The sequence below is a fragment of the Tribolium castaneum genome, chromosome 1 (genome assembly GCF_031307605.1).
Source record: "Tribolium castaneum strain GA2 chromosome 1, icTriCast1.1, whole genome shotgun sequence".
NCBI lineage: Eukaryota > Metazoa > Arthropoda > Insecta > Coleoptera > Tenebrionidae > Tribolium > Tribolium castaneum.
In genome coordinates this window covers 32,611,710-32,625,291 of record NC_087394.1, presented here as the reverse complement: position 1 = coordinate 32,625,291, position 13,582 = coordinate 32,611,710, and the positions used below count along the sequence as shown (strand labels likewise).

General features: G+C 34.2%; 1 protein-coding gene and 1 long non-coding RNA gene across 6 annotated transcripts in view; one reads left to right on the top strand and one right to left on the bottom strand.

The window, feature by feature from the left end:
- Window positions 1–13,582, top strand: part of Atx-1 (Ataxin 1) — a 39,158-nt gene that overhangs the window by 2,790 nt on the left and 22,786 nt on the right. Inside the window, exon 1 of one of the 5 annotated variants that reach the window (XM_015977623.2) lies at window positions 12,286–12,515. The exons of 3 other annotated variants lie outside the window; for them this stretch is intronic. The gene's annotated coding sequence lies outside the window, so the exon portion shown is untranslated. Of the gene's footprint in view, window positions 1–12,285; window positions 12,516–13,582 lie in introns of those variants that run through there. One more of the 5 variants, XM_008198072.3, reaches the window with a different exon arrangement.
- Window positions 11,968–13,286, bottom strand: LOC107397468 (uncharacterized). Its single transcript, XR_010336281.1, has 2 exons — window positions 12,611–13,286; window positions 11,968–12,559 (listed from the first exon to the last, which is right to left on the bottom strand). It is a non-coding gene; the product is annotated as an uncharacterized LOC107397468 (long non-coding RNA).

Genomic DNA, 13,582 nt, shown 5'->3' with positions numbered 1-13,582 from the left:
GTGTTATAAATTTAAAAGTTTGACACGAATGCAGAAAAGTGTGATGTAGTTTTGCCAAATGGTATGGTAATGTAATAGTAATCAATTCGAGAAAGAACTAGAAGTTTGGTCGAGTCGAGTTCCTGCATAATCCTGCAAAAGCTTGCACTGCAGCAGTAGCAGAGCTTCCGTGGCTTGGTTTCGTACCACGGTATAATTATTACTCACTTACTCGCTGACTTCAAACTAAAATGCACAAAGGTATGAGTCAGTGGTGTTTACAAATGTGCGTCGCAGTCGAAATAAATTGCTTTAGCATCGCCTCTTGCACTCCTTCGCCATTATGCTGCATTACAATGAAATTAATAAGATCAATAACATTTATAACAACAATATTTGATTTGTATTCAGCGGCCGTTGCGTCGACGGCGGACAATGGTGCCCGTATTAGTCCGTATATTTATAATGTTTTGTTTGTGGTCCGTGATTTGAATCAATTGGTCACTTGTCCGCAGAGAAATTTATGGAATGGACAATCAATTTACTTGCGAGTATCACCCATTAAAACTGATTTTGCCTCATTTCATGTATTTATGTGCACTTAATGAGGAAAAATTTAGACCGGTATGTTAAATTCCCCGGACAAAAACAATATAATGATTGCGAAAACAGATATATTAGGCTTTTGTGGAGCTCAAAGGCTGTGTACATTTACGGTGCACGCTTATTACATCATAATTAGTTCGGAAATTAAAACGCTGCGATGCTGATGGAACATTAGAGGGAGATAACGTCGTTACCATTTACGACAAACTTTCGGTGTCCCTTACACTCCACATTACCATAATTAAATAATCGACCTTTGCTAACGTTCCTGCCTAACTTGGCTCATGCCGAACCACACGAACAAAGAATATTTTCGATCAAATTTCTTTGTGTACTGTTTACGCGTTTTGTTTTATAAATAAACATTGAAACGTAATCTTCAAACTGTTGGTTTTACTACATTGTGCTAGAAATCATATTTGTGAAGCTAGACAAGACCACTGTTGTCTATTGTCCACTATATACCAGACAGGGTGAATTAGTTACTAAAATAGAGATTCAAATTCAGTACAAAGTTGGTAAAAGAATTATGATTTAGTCTGAACAAGAGTTAAGTTGTCTAGCAGTATTAGCACTTTTTTTTGATTGAGGAATTCCCCGTTTTTTTAAAAGTGGCTAAATTAAGGAGCACTCCACTAATTGGAGCCAAACTTAATTTATTGAATATGAAATTTATGAGATAAGTTCTCTAATTAGATCAATGTTTTGTGACACAACTTTATGTGTTTGTTAAAATTTTTGATGAGAGCTTAAGTTACCAACACTGAATAGTGTCAATTTGTCCTTTCGTTACATTATTAATGTAGCCAACTTAAAGTCAGAGGCTATACAGGATGTCCCAGCTCAGCTTCCGTCTTCTGAAGCTCAGTTATTAGTAAAGTTGGACTTTTGATATTTTGTAGACGTTATTTATACTCTAGCGTATTTCAGGAAAAAATTTTTGATTATACATAGTGTCCCAAAAGAGTATAACGTCAATATATTTTTTTACATATTTTTTTCAGTTTTGCCAATTACTATTTTTTCATGAAAAAGCAAAACAGGAATTGTTGCTTAAAATTCCTTTGAAGAAAACATGACTAAAAAGCCCGCAATAAATAATAACGATGGACTAGCCTTATCCTCGATAAATAATTAATCAAGTCAGGATTATTTTTAGTTGAGAAACTGAGTTTTCAAGAACCATTAAAAAATCAGGAAGTGTACACCTCAATTCGGTCAGGGACAATTAAAATAGACCAAACCTGACACTTCCCCTGCTTGTCTTACCAATATTAATTTTTAATGAGGAAGAGTAGTACGTTGTGAAATATTTTTAGATTTCTACTTTGGAATGTCTCAAGTTTGGAGGTTTTTCTGTATTTAGCCTTTGTTCGATAACTTTTACCACATTTTATCAATACAACAAAACTTTCTACGAATCTGCACCTATTTAAAGACCACGGTAATTATAATTTCAATAATTGAACAACAAAATAATTAAAAATGCATCATGGGGATAATTGGATCGATAAACGACAAAAAAGGTACAAATTAAGTCATCCTGATTAACAATCGGATAAAAACGTCCTGTAATTAATTAAAAGTGGGTACGTGCATATGTTAGAATTGAAATGAAATTGCAAATGTTATTCCTTGTTACCTAGTTTATTTTACTTTCAACATAACTCTGGAGTATGTATATCGTAACATTGTTATTTTTTTGAGTAATTATCTTAATTAAAGAAAAGTAAGTGTTACAATAAGTAATAGTTAATGAGGTGGATACCTACATAATGCAATCAAAATAATTATCGCTCGAGATAAACGATTCGTGATGTGTCTGCAACCAGACAATCACTCATGTTTTGCATTACTTTGAGAATTTGCCTCCAAGACGGCAGTAAAAACGTTCACGACTTTTTAATAATAGGTATGACTCTAAATCAAATAATGCAACCATCTGAGTAGCTAACCAGAAATTTAATTACGGAATATACGGGCAAAGGCTTTGAATGTGAACTAGCTTAATAAGCAAGTGCTGGTAACTTGCTCCTTCATATGTAAATTTTAATTTGATTTTTAAACCCTTGCCTTAAGATGACTACAACCGCTTAGTTGCGCCACTCGGTATTGGGCAAGACAATCAATTAATAAACAATAACGGAAGCAAGTAAAACAAATTTGTTAATAATATACGTCGCAAGTGGTTTTCAGAGCGGTCATCGAACTTGTGTTGACATTCGTGTGGCATAAAATTGAATATTATGATCTTTTACCAAACACGTCACAACATCGATATGGAATCGCCGAACAATAAAATATTACACCATCGTTCAAGAATGTTACGCCGACTGGAATTACCTTTTGGTTTCGCGTCGAATGCACGTTTTAGTTTGTTTTTTATTGAAAACCTGCAATATTTGCGATGGAATTCGACGACAATACAGCTCTGACACATTAATTATTAATAATTCCGCGTCTTGTGGATCTGATTTATGGCTAATCCAGGAAATAGGGGCTTTCATGCAAAAGTGAGCAATTTAATTGTCAGACTGCTGTCGCATCTCTGCTAAATCCCTGTTTGAAACGACTTTTTAATTATTTGCGTCGGTGCAAAGTTTCCAAAAACAGAACTTGTAGTTGAAGAAAGTCAAGGATAATTATTTGCAAGTCTCAATCATTCCGTTCTGAAACTGCTGTCGGCAGGAATTAAACTGGCACTGACACGTCATTTTTAAACTGCTCTCCTCACTTCGCCGTCATTAGAGCTAATTAATTTATACGTTCATTTATTCGTCATGAACTGCAATCACACATGATATAAATACAGAGTGATTCAAAAGTACAATAAACTTCCTGTGACAAAAAATCGTTTGAGCAGATACAGAGTTAATTTTTTTATACTTCAGGTCATTTTTTGACTATAGCTATCCTGCTAAGGAAAACAAATTAAAATTAAAATGTACAGCAGTGCCAGAGAGATGCAATGTGAACACCCTGTCTAACAAAAGGGTATATAAATTAAATGAAACGATACAAAAAACCTTTGTTTAAACCTCGTCAAAGCGTAAAAATGTTCTGAGACTCGATTTAGTTTCCTGGACCAGAAAGTCAAGTCGGCACCAAAAATTTAATATTAACGTGAAAACGATTCCTGATTATTCCACGTGTTTTGCGTCATCCGAAGTGGGAAAATCAGAGGTTTGAATTTCAATTGCAGATCCAGCACCGTTTCGGCTGCTTGAATTACGATGAGGAACAGAGTAGTATGATGAACCGGAATTTGTCCATGTTTGCCTGTTTAATTTTATTGTTCTGGTAAATAAAGACAATAAATTAGTGAGACGACCTTCAACCAACGGATGTGTAAAAATTTGGTGGCGGAACGCAGTCAACATATTAATTATTACAGCCGTCTGCCCAAATGTTTAATTTATGCAGACAGTGGCTGTTGTGTGTTTAATTTAATTGCCTCATATGCACATTCTTAATGAGGCATTAGTGCGAATTCGGGCCGTGAACTTCTTTCGAAGAAATAACGCTTTTGGCAGAAATTCGTATTTAATTTCATTACATGCTGATTAAATTGAAATTATTGCTGTTTAAGCAGCACGACATAAAAAGCGTTTACAGTAAATTCTATTAAGGTAGGTAAATAGTTGCAATTAATGTCCATATAGATGTAATTTAATGTAAATTATGTTACGTAAGGCTGCGATAGTTCTAAGTTTAACAGGTGCAATATAATTAAATAACTTATGAATGAATTGGGTAAACAAAACAATTAAAATGGTTTATTAAATCCTGCTCACAGCTTACATCACTTCGCTTACAAATAAATAAGCAATAACCTTGTTCGGTATGAATGATTCCAGTTATTACCACAGGTTGACTCCATGCATGCACACTAGCGTAGTTGGCCTGGGATTAACAAAATAAGTTGGCAGCTCTGAATAACAAGAGAGGATTCATTATTCAAAGTTGCCAACAGAACAAAAATACGAGTAACAAACAGAGTGATTTTTTTAGTAAAAAAGGTTTAATAACTACTAAAAGCACGAATTAGACGGAATAACTTTTTATGATTAAAATGAGAGCATTTAATTACTTAAGTTACGTTTAATTAGTTAAAAGTGTGATCTGAGTGCCCCATTGCTCTACCTCTAATTAAATAATTAACGGCAATAAATTAGGTTTTATCTTTTATTTGTTGCAATAATCACGATATTCTGGAATGCCAGTTGAACTTTTAGTGTAATTAGCACCTGACAAAATTTGGGAATGTGGGTTTGTGTGCGTTTCTAGAGCGGAGTTATTATTTTATCAATAGCACCTTGACAGATAGTTCAAATAGCAACAGTGTGGCTGTGTAAGTTTATGATTTTCTTCGTGTTTGACAACAAACATCTGTCCAGTTTTTTGCGAAGCATTTATTTTTGCAGTGAGTAATGGCTCTTCTTATACATTAAGTAAACTGTATACTATTTGAAAGTTTATTTATACTTATCGAAGTTGGTCTCGAGTTATTTCAGGCACAGCTATGAAGAAATTTTTTCAAATACTTATGACTCTAATATCCAGTAATAACAAATGCGTAATTTATACTTATGCGTTCTTCACGTTATTAAATATTAAAGGTCGTGGATGCCCCATAAAGATTTATTTTTGAAGGGTGCTTGAATGCCGAAACACCCACAGAGTCGGCGCTTTTGATACATGTTGTTGAAATTAATTTGATACTTTTTTCGGGCTATTCAGTTTTATTCTTGTTCAGTACACCCCAGAGCACTATTGTACTGAATGTCGAGTGTAAATAACGTCTAGCTACAGGAAATAGAATTCATAAATCACATTTTGTTAAACTAGACTAGAGAAATGGAGATGTCTCTGTCGTGATTCTTACGCCGAATCGTAACTCATAGTGAGCTTTTTTGATGTGGGGGCGCATTCTAAAGCATCAAACGGTACTAAAAGGAAAAAAATCACAAATACCCTGCAAAATAAATTTTCCGCCAAGCTTTAAGTCAAAAAATATTACATGTTTAAGCCTCTAACAAACGAAGGGGATTATTGGAACCGTAGCATTTCGAGCTGTTATTGTAGGGGAAAGTTGGCTATGTTGGACCACTGGGCATGAAATTCCCTGCACTCGATTGTGTCATTTTACGTGAAGCAGTTAGGATTCTTTGTCAAATATAATAAAGAACAAACATTTGATTATTTTTTCTTGTTACTTTATCTAATATTTAGTACGCATTGAAAATATTTGCTTCTAAAGATCAAGTTACTTCCATTGATAGGTTATCTCTTGCATAATTCAATTTTCATTGAAATAATATCAAGATTATAAGTACAATATTATAAATAATATTTACTGTTTTGAGTTTTGAGAATTCTGCTTTTAATTAAAGCATTAAAAGGAAAATAAACATGAATATGTTAATCACAACTATTTGGACAAGATTGTGGAGGTTCACAATCTTGGATTTTTATACTTAACTAGGCTACAATTCAGAGTATATTCGATGGTGCGATGTTTCTGAATAAAATTATGAAATTTTGTGTGGTGTTTTGGTGATTCGCCTAATATTAATCATTATTAGAGTTTGGATTTGCAGCACAAAAAAGACGAAAGTAAGCGCTAAAATAAGCTTAATAGTTATGCAAAATGTGCACAAAAACGCACAAAAATTGAAAATATGAAAATAATATTGAAAACATTTTATTATTTTATTTTATTTTATCAAATGTTTAACAAAAACGAAACTTTACGAAATTTTCAAGAATATTTTGTTTGGAAATCCCATTTATCGGCTAATTTTTTGTACCAGCTTCTCAAAAGATTTAAAATTTTGAAATTTTTTGCTTAAAATTTTAATGGTCAAGGCACTTTATTTTCACAAAAATGAAAAAAAAACATTTTTTTGAAACCCTCTCTAGTAAAGTTTCGTGGACTTTTCTATGCCTTTGCAACACTCTCGAGTTATTAAAAGTCCACAAAAAGTCCATTTGATCGATTTTTTGATGTTTGATTTTTTCAATTTTCGTGGCAGTTTTTGTCGGTTTTGGGCACCCGGAACATTTCTCGAGCAATAGCTCCAGAACTATTAGAGATAACCCCATGAAGTGTATTATAGTTGGAAAGCTCTTTAAATTACCTATTTTTTTCAAAAAAGATTATTGTTCTCTGACTAATAGTTTTCGAGCAAATTGCTGCTAAATGCAAAAATTGGTAAAATTTTAAAAAATTCATAACTAAAAAACTATTGGGAATTTGGCAATTTTCTCGATGCCAATCGATTCCCCGGATCATTTTGCATAGGTGTGGATCAAAACAGTTCCAGTTTTTAGAATAGTTTAGCCGTAAATAAGAAAATAAAAAAAAAATAAAAAAAAGTTAACACCCCCCCTTAAAATCGGTCAATTTTTAAAGTGTCTCAAAATCAAATGAAACCTATTCTATCTTATAGATTTTGATGTGCTCTTTACGATGGAACAAACCGTTTTCTTCTAGCTCTTTTAGTTTGGCCGTAATCGGCGTTTGAAAATTGAAAAATTTTTTGCGAGATATCGCCTTGAGTCCTATGCCATTTTGTAGAGTTTTTTATTCCGGTTATCCTTCGTTTTTCCGTTTCTCGATATCTCTAATAGTTTCGCCGTAATTGGCGATTGAAAATTGAAAAAAAGGGAAAATGGAATCCTTTTTTTGCGTTTTTCTCGGAAATTGTAAGACTTAGAGCAACGAACAAAAAACCATCTGATAGCGCTTAATTTTATCTATTTTTTCGACCAAACCCGGAGCCGCTTCGGGCAACGGTTCCGGCTACAGAGGCGATCAAAGTTTTTCACTAAAAAAATTCAAAAAAAAAAAAACTAAAAGTCGTAGAGCATTGCGGTTTGTTCGATTGAATTCTACGGCTCATTTTACATATTATATCGATTTTTCACAAAAATTAAAAATTTTAAATTTTTTGCCTAAATTTAGGGTAGCCATTTGTCATAGTGAAAAATTTTATTCATTAAAAAAATTCATAACTCGAAAACTAAAAGTCGTAGAGCAGTGCGGTTTGTTCCATTGGATTCAGCGGCTTTTTTTCTTTATTATACTGATTTTTCACGCAATTTAAACTTTTCAATTTTTTTGCTCATATTTCCTGAGTAACACCTTCAAAGAGGTGAAAAAAATTTTTTTTAAACTAACTCCAGCAAATTTTTATGGACTTCTACATGTCTTAACAACCCACAAAAGTTGTTAAAAGTCCACAAAAAGTCCAAATGTTCGATTTTTTGATATTTGATTTTTTCAATTTTCGTGGCAGTTTTTGTCGGTTTTGGGCACCCGGAACATTTCTCGAGCAATAGCTCCGGAACTATTAGAGATAACCCCATGAAGTGTATCATAGTTGGAAAGCTCTTTAAATTACCTATTTTTTTCAAAAAAGATTATTGTTCTCCGACTAATAGTTTTCGAGCAAATTGCTGCTAATTGCAAAAATTGGTAAAATTTTAAAAAATTCATAACTAAAAAACTATTGGGAATTTGACAATTTTCTCGATGCCAATCGGTTTTGCTAATTGCAAAAATTGGTAAAATTTTAAAAAATTCATAACTAAAAAACTATTGGGAATTTGACAATTTTCTCGATGCCAATCGGTTCCCCGGATCATTTTGCATAGGTTTGGATCAAAACAGTTCCACTTTTTAAAATAGTTTAGCCGTAAATGAGAAAATAAAAAAAATTAAAAAAAAGTTAACACCCCCCCTTAAAATCGGTCAATTTTTAAAGTGTCTCAAAATCAAATGAAACCTATTCTATCTTATAGATTTTGATGTGCTCTTTACGATGGAACAAACCGTTTTCTTCTAGCTCTTTTAGTTTGGCCGTAATCGGCGTTTGAAAATTGAAAAATTTTTTGCGAGATATCGCCTTGAGTCCTATGCCATTTTGTAGAGTTTTTTATTCCGGTTATCCTCCGTTTTTCCGTTTCTCGATATCTCTAATAGTTTCGCCGTAATTGGCGATTGAAAATTGAAAAAAAGGGAAAATGGAAACCTTTTTTTGCGTTTTTCTCGGAAACTGTAAGACTTAGAGCAACGAACAAAAAACCATCTGATATCGCTTAATTTTATCTATTTTTTCGACCAAACCCGGAGCCGCTTCGGGCAACGGTTCCGGCTACAGAGGCGATCAAAGTTTTTCACTAAAAAAATTCATAAAAAAAAAACTAAAAGTCGTAGAGCATTGCGGTTTGTTCGATTGAATTCTACGGCTCATTTTACATATTATATCGATTTTTCACAAGAATTAAAAATTTAAAATTTTTTTGCCTAAATTTAGGGTAGCCATTTGTCATAGTGAAAAATGTTATTCATTAAAAAAATTCATAACCCGAAAACTAAAAGTCGTAGAGCATTGCGGTTTGTTCGATTGAATTCTACGGCTCATTTTACATATTATATCGATTTTTCACAAGAATTAAAAATTTAAAATTTTTTGCCTAAATTTAGGGTAGCCATTTGTCATAGTGAAAAATTTTATTCATTAAAAAAATTCATAACTCGAAAACTAAAAGTCGTAGAGCAGTGCGGTTTGTTCCATTGGATTCAGCGGCTTTTTTTCTTTATTATACTGATTTTTCACGCAATTTAAACTTTTCAATTTTTTTGCTCATATTTCCTGAGTAACACCTTCAAAGAGGTGAAAAAAATTTTTTTTAAACTAACTCCAGCAAATTTTTATGGACTTCTACATGTCTTAACAACCCACAAAAGTTGTTAAAAGTCCACAAAAAGTCCAAATGTTCGATTTTTTGATATTTGATTTTTTCAATTTTCGTGGCAGTTTTTGTCGGTTTTGGGCACCCGGAACATTTCTCGAGCAATAGCTCCGGAACTATTAGAGATAACCCCATGAAGTGTATCATAGTTGGAAAGCTCTTTGAATTACCAATTTTTTTCAAAAAAGATTATTGTTCTCCGACTAATAGTTTTCGAGCAAATTGCTGCTAAATGCAAAAATTGGTAAAATTTTAAAAAATTCATAACTAAAAAACTATTGGGAATTTGACAATTTTCTCGATGCCAATCGATTCCCCGGATCATTTTACATAGATCAGAATCAAAACAGTTCTACTTTTTCGAATAGTTCTATGGTAGTTGAGAAAATAAAAAAATCAAAAAAATTGTGGACAATTATTTCAAGGCAATATCTAGGTGTAGGTATATGGTCTTGATAATACAGATGCGGTATCCGAAGGAACATTAATTAGAGATTATAACCACTTTTTCGTTAAATTTTATAGAAGGATAACGTCTATTTTTCCAAATCTTTTGTCGTTTCAATAAATAATTATTAAACTGGTTTAATTTTCAATTCGTCTAACCACCGGACATTTACGAAACAGAAAGCTTGCGTTGCACTTTGGTGTGTACTCCCAATTGTTGCGTCGACACAATGGCATTGAAAAGGCAACGCACAAAGGGTGGCAAAACAGTTTTAATCAAACGTTGCTACACACGTTAGTGAAGTCATCTAGTTTTTGCGAATGTGGTGTCGCAAAACGTGCCGCAGCTTTTGATTTCGTGATGGCTTTGGCGTTTTCCATCATGCATCAAAGAATATCAAAACGTAGTAATACTAGTGATAACAGTAAATGCAAAATCGAACTCCCAGGCTAGGTAACGTAAGGTGAAACGATTGGTGGAATCGAGATGAGCGAGGTGAAGGTCGTAGATTCTGCTGCGGACGTCAACGAGCTGGTTCAGAGTTGCCAGGACGACCGCAGGGACGCGCTACCGGTCTATTCCTGGCCCTGGAAAGAACTCTTCGATGAGGAGCTCAAGCTGAGAGAAACTCGAAACAGAAACTCGAATTTTAATCGAATCACTTAACCGAAAAGCCGGGCACGTGTTTTGTAAATAATTTTAATTTTCACGGGTAAATATTGGTATTTGTTTACGGAGCCGCAGGCAGAGTCCTTTAAGCTCCAACAGGCACGCATTTTTTGGACTGGACTAGTTTTTAGCGTGTTTTTACACAACGTGCAAATAACGTAATTTCTGCAGAGGAAATCTTAGCTTCACGGTCGTTATCACTTGATAAGGTTGTAATGCATCTGTGCGGAAGACGAGGCTAAATATAGAACCTTACTAAACTTGTTTGAACATGGCGATAAGATAAAATATTGTTACAAATTTAGTAACAAATAATGACATTTGTAAATGCACAATTTTAGTAAACTCTTCCTTGTGATAGGCCGTCAATGGATTGTCACATAGCGATAACTTGCAAAATAAGTCATAGACTATTACGATTTTTGTAAATAAATGTATAAATGGGCGCTTGCCGACGAAAACTTTGCAAACCAGAAAATGACAATAACGTACGGTTAAATATTTTTTCTATTAAAAAAAATAATTAGGGCTAAGGAAGCCCAGAATTTTTTTGTTGATTAATAGATTTTTGTTTGTGTCATTTATCGAATACATAATTGGATTTTTTTATATTCTATTTATTTTCCGCTTTAGGTGTAGTCACTCATATAATCCATAACCGACAACTAGGACTGATACATAATTTATATTAATACATATTTATTAATATTGATTTATATGTTAGTACAGTGTGAATCAAAAAGACAAAAAAACATATCTGTCCGATTTCCAATTCTAGACAGCTATTACGTACCTTTTATAAAAATGAATATTTTTCTGAATTTTTAAAAAGCAATTATTCAGAACTAATTGATTAAATTTTTGACTTACTCATGCTTATGATAACTAATAACTCAACGGTTTTTTTAGGTTTGACATCGAAACATTGGATTTTAATAAGTTTTTGTTAGATTTGTTAAACTATTATGTGGAAATTTGAATTTTCAAATACTGATGAATAAAGATAAATAAAAACAAATACTGACTTTCAATGGTTGTTAAATTGGCTTATTGTGGCGTTATTTTCACATTGTTCGACTGTACCAGACATACTTTTAGAAATTCGCTCTCTGGGCCGAGATAAAGTTGATTGTTTTTGTTTCCAACAGCATAAATATTTTACAAACAGAAATAAGTCCTGTTTGTGCTGCAGGGGAAAAATGTGCGAGTAGATTAGTACTTGTAATACTACTAATTACATCTCAAGTTAAATATGTTATGATTTGTTTAATTAACTACTATGATTATAGGAATCATCGTGATTAATTGCTCAAGAAGTTATTTGTTGATAAATTATATTATGTACGGTTTGTTTTTAACAATTGTTTGAGAGATAAGCAGTGGAAATATTCCCAGATGTTATAAAATTTTAATTATTTGTAATTAATGTATCTATTGTTTGTATTTTTTGCTCTGATATGTTGTTACACAATGATTAGTTCTTTGATAAAAAATAAAATAAACTGTGGAATAGTGAAGCTTTTTATTTTTATTGAAAGCTTTATTACAAAGTTGCTGTCAGAGGCAAAGCTGCGAGTGAAATCTTTTGAAGATTTAAGTTGGGGTGCTTTCATACGTGAAGAATTGTGGATCGATGATTTAATAAAGACAATTGGGTGAGGTTTGGTCGTATCGTAGTGTCGTTGTCTATTTTCCAAGCATAAAGAATCACCCCCTAAGAATTGACGGCTTGGTTCGATTATCAGAAGTGCGAGAGAGTGGGCAGCATCTGCGTGAGCACGAGCTAGAGCAGGACGTTGCAGGTTTCATTCTCTGCCACCACCACCACCGTCACCGCCAGCCGCCAGTTCGAAATCAGCTTCAGCGTTTCGTTTCACTTCAGTTTCTCGGTAACGCGAAGGTGTGACGGCAGTCCGTTCCTATTTGGCTACGCAATCAGCTGGTGGTGTGGTGAGTGCGTCCTGCGATGTCCTGCAGTTGAGTGCCATCTCGGATTTCCTCGCACATGGAGCACCGTCCCGTGCTTTCTCGAGCCATCTCTGCAAGCCATAAGGTTAGCACTAGATCCACCTGTTTGCGTCTTCAGCAGGAAGCGTCCTGGAAAAAACCCCGTGCCGTCATCGGCCACGAATGCCAGCAGGAACGCACCTAAGGAATGTAGGCCTAGCTGAGCCGGTTTGTGGGACCAAAAGTATCGAAAAGTGCGGTCTAGCCTTGTTGCCAAGCGCTCTCTTATTGGTTCTTCTTGTCCTTTGTCGCCCGATCTCTTTCTCTCCCACTGCACTCACAATGTATACAACTTGTTTATAAACATGCTAGCTCCCACTCGACTTTACATCATTACGAAAAAATACCGCCAGGGGAAAAACCGGCTTCCAAACCCGAGCTTTCTTCCTGCTGAAAGCGCGTTCCTGCCGAAACATGGCTAAAAAATTAAACCAATTTGCATATTCCTTCCTCGGTTCTATTTCGAGTTAAACTCTACAATCGACCAGCGAAAAGCTCGGATTTACGTAACAGAACACGACGTCGTTTGTGGCGACTGCGTGATTGGACTGTTGCACAGTAGCTGGGTCCGTGTAACGATTGAGCTGCAGGAATGCTCTTGTAGTAAATTTCAGTCTTTACTATCGCTGTTACTATACGCCATTGTTTCGAGCGGTTCAGTGTTGCCAGGCATTTACGCTCATCTACTAATTTCTCATGGAATTATTTCTGCCTTTTATCGGCCTTGATTTCGTGATTATTTAACTTCGGTCAGGGTCACTAACGCAATTAATACCAAAGACTAATGACGGGGATCATACCGTCTGTCACGGTGATACGTTATCAACAACTGAATGAATTAAATACCTGTATCAGTTATTTATTACATGCGCTAATCGCACCTCCATTGACTTAAAGCAAAACGAATTCCAATGCCCACTCACATAAGAAGAACCAAATCTTCTTTCAACTTATCATTTGTTTGGCTTATTCCATTTTAACGGACGGGACACTGCCCAAATTTTTAGATTATATATTTTCAGTTTTTTTACGAACAGCATCAGTAGAAGTGACTTTATAGTACCACTTTGCAACCTACAATTAAAATTTGAAATACGAGTATATTTGATGTCA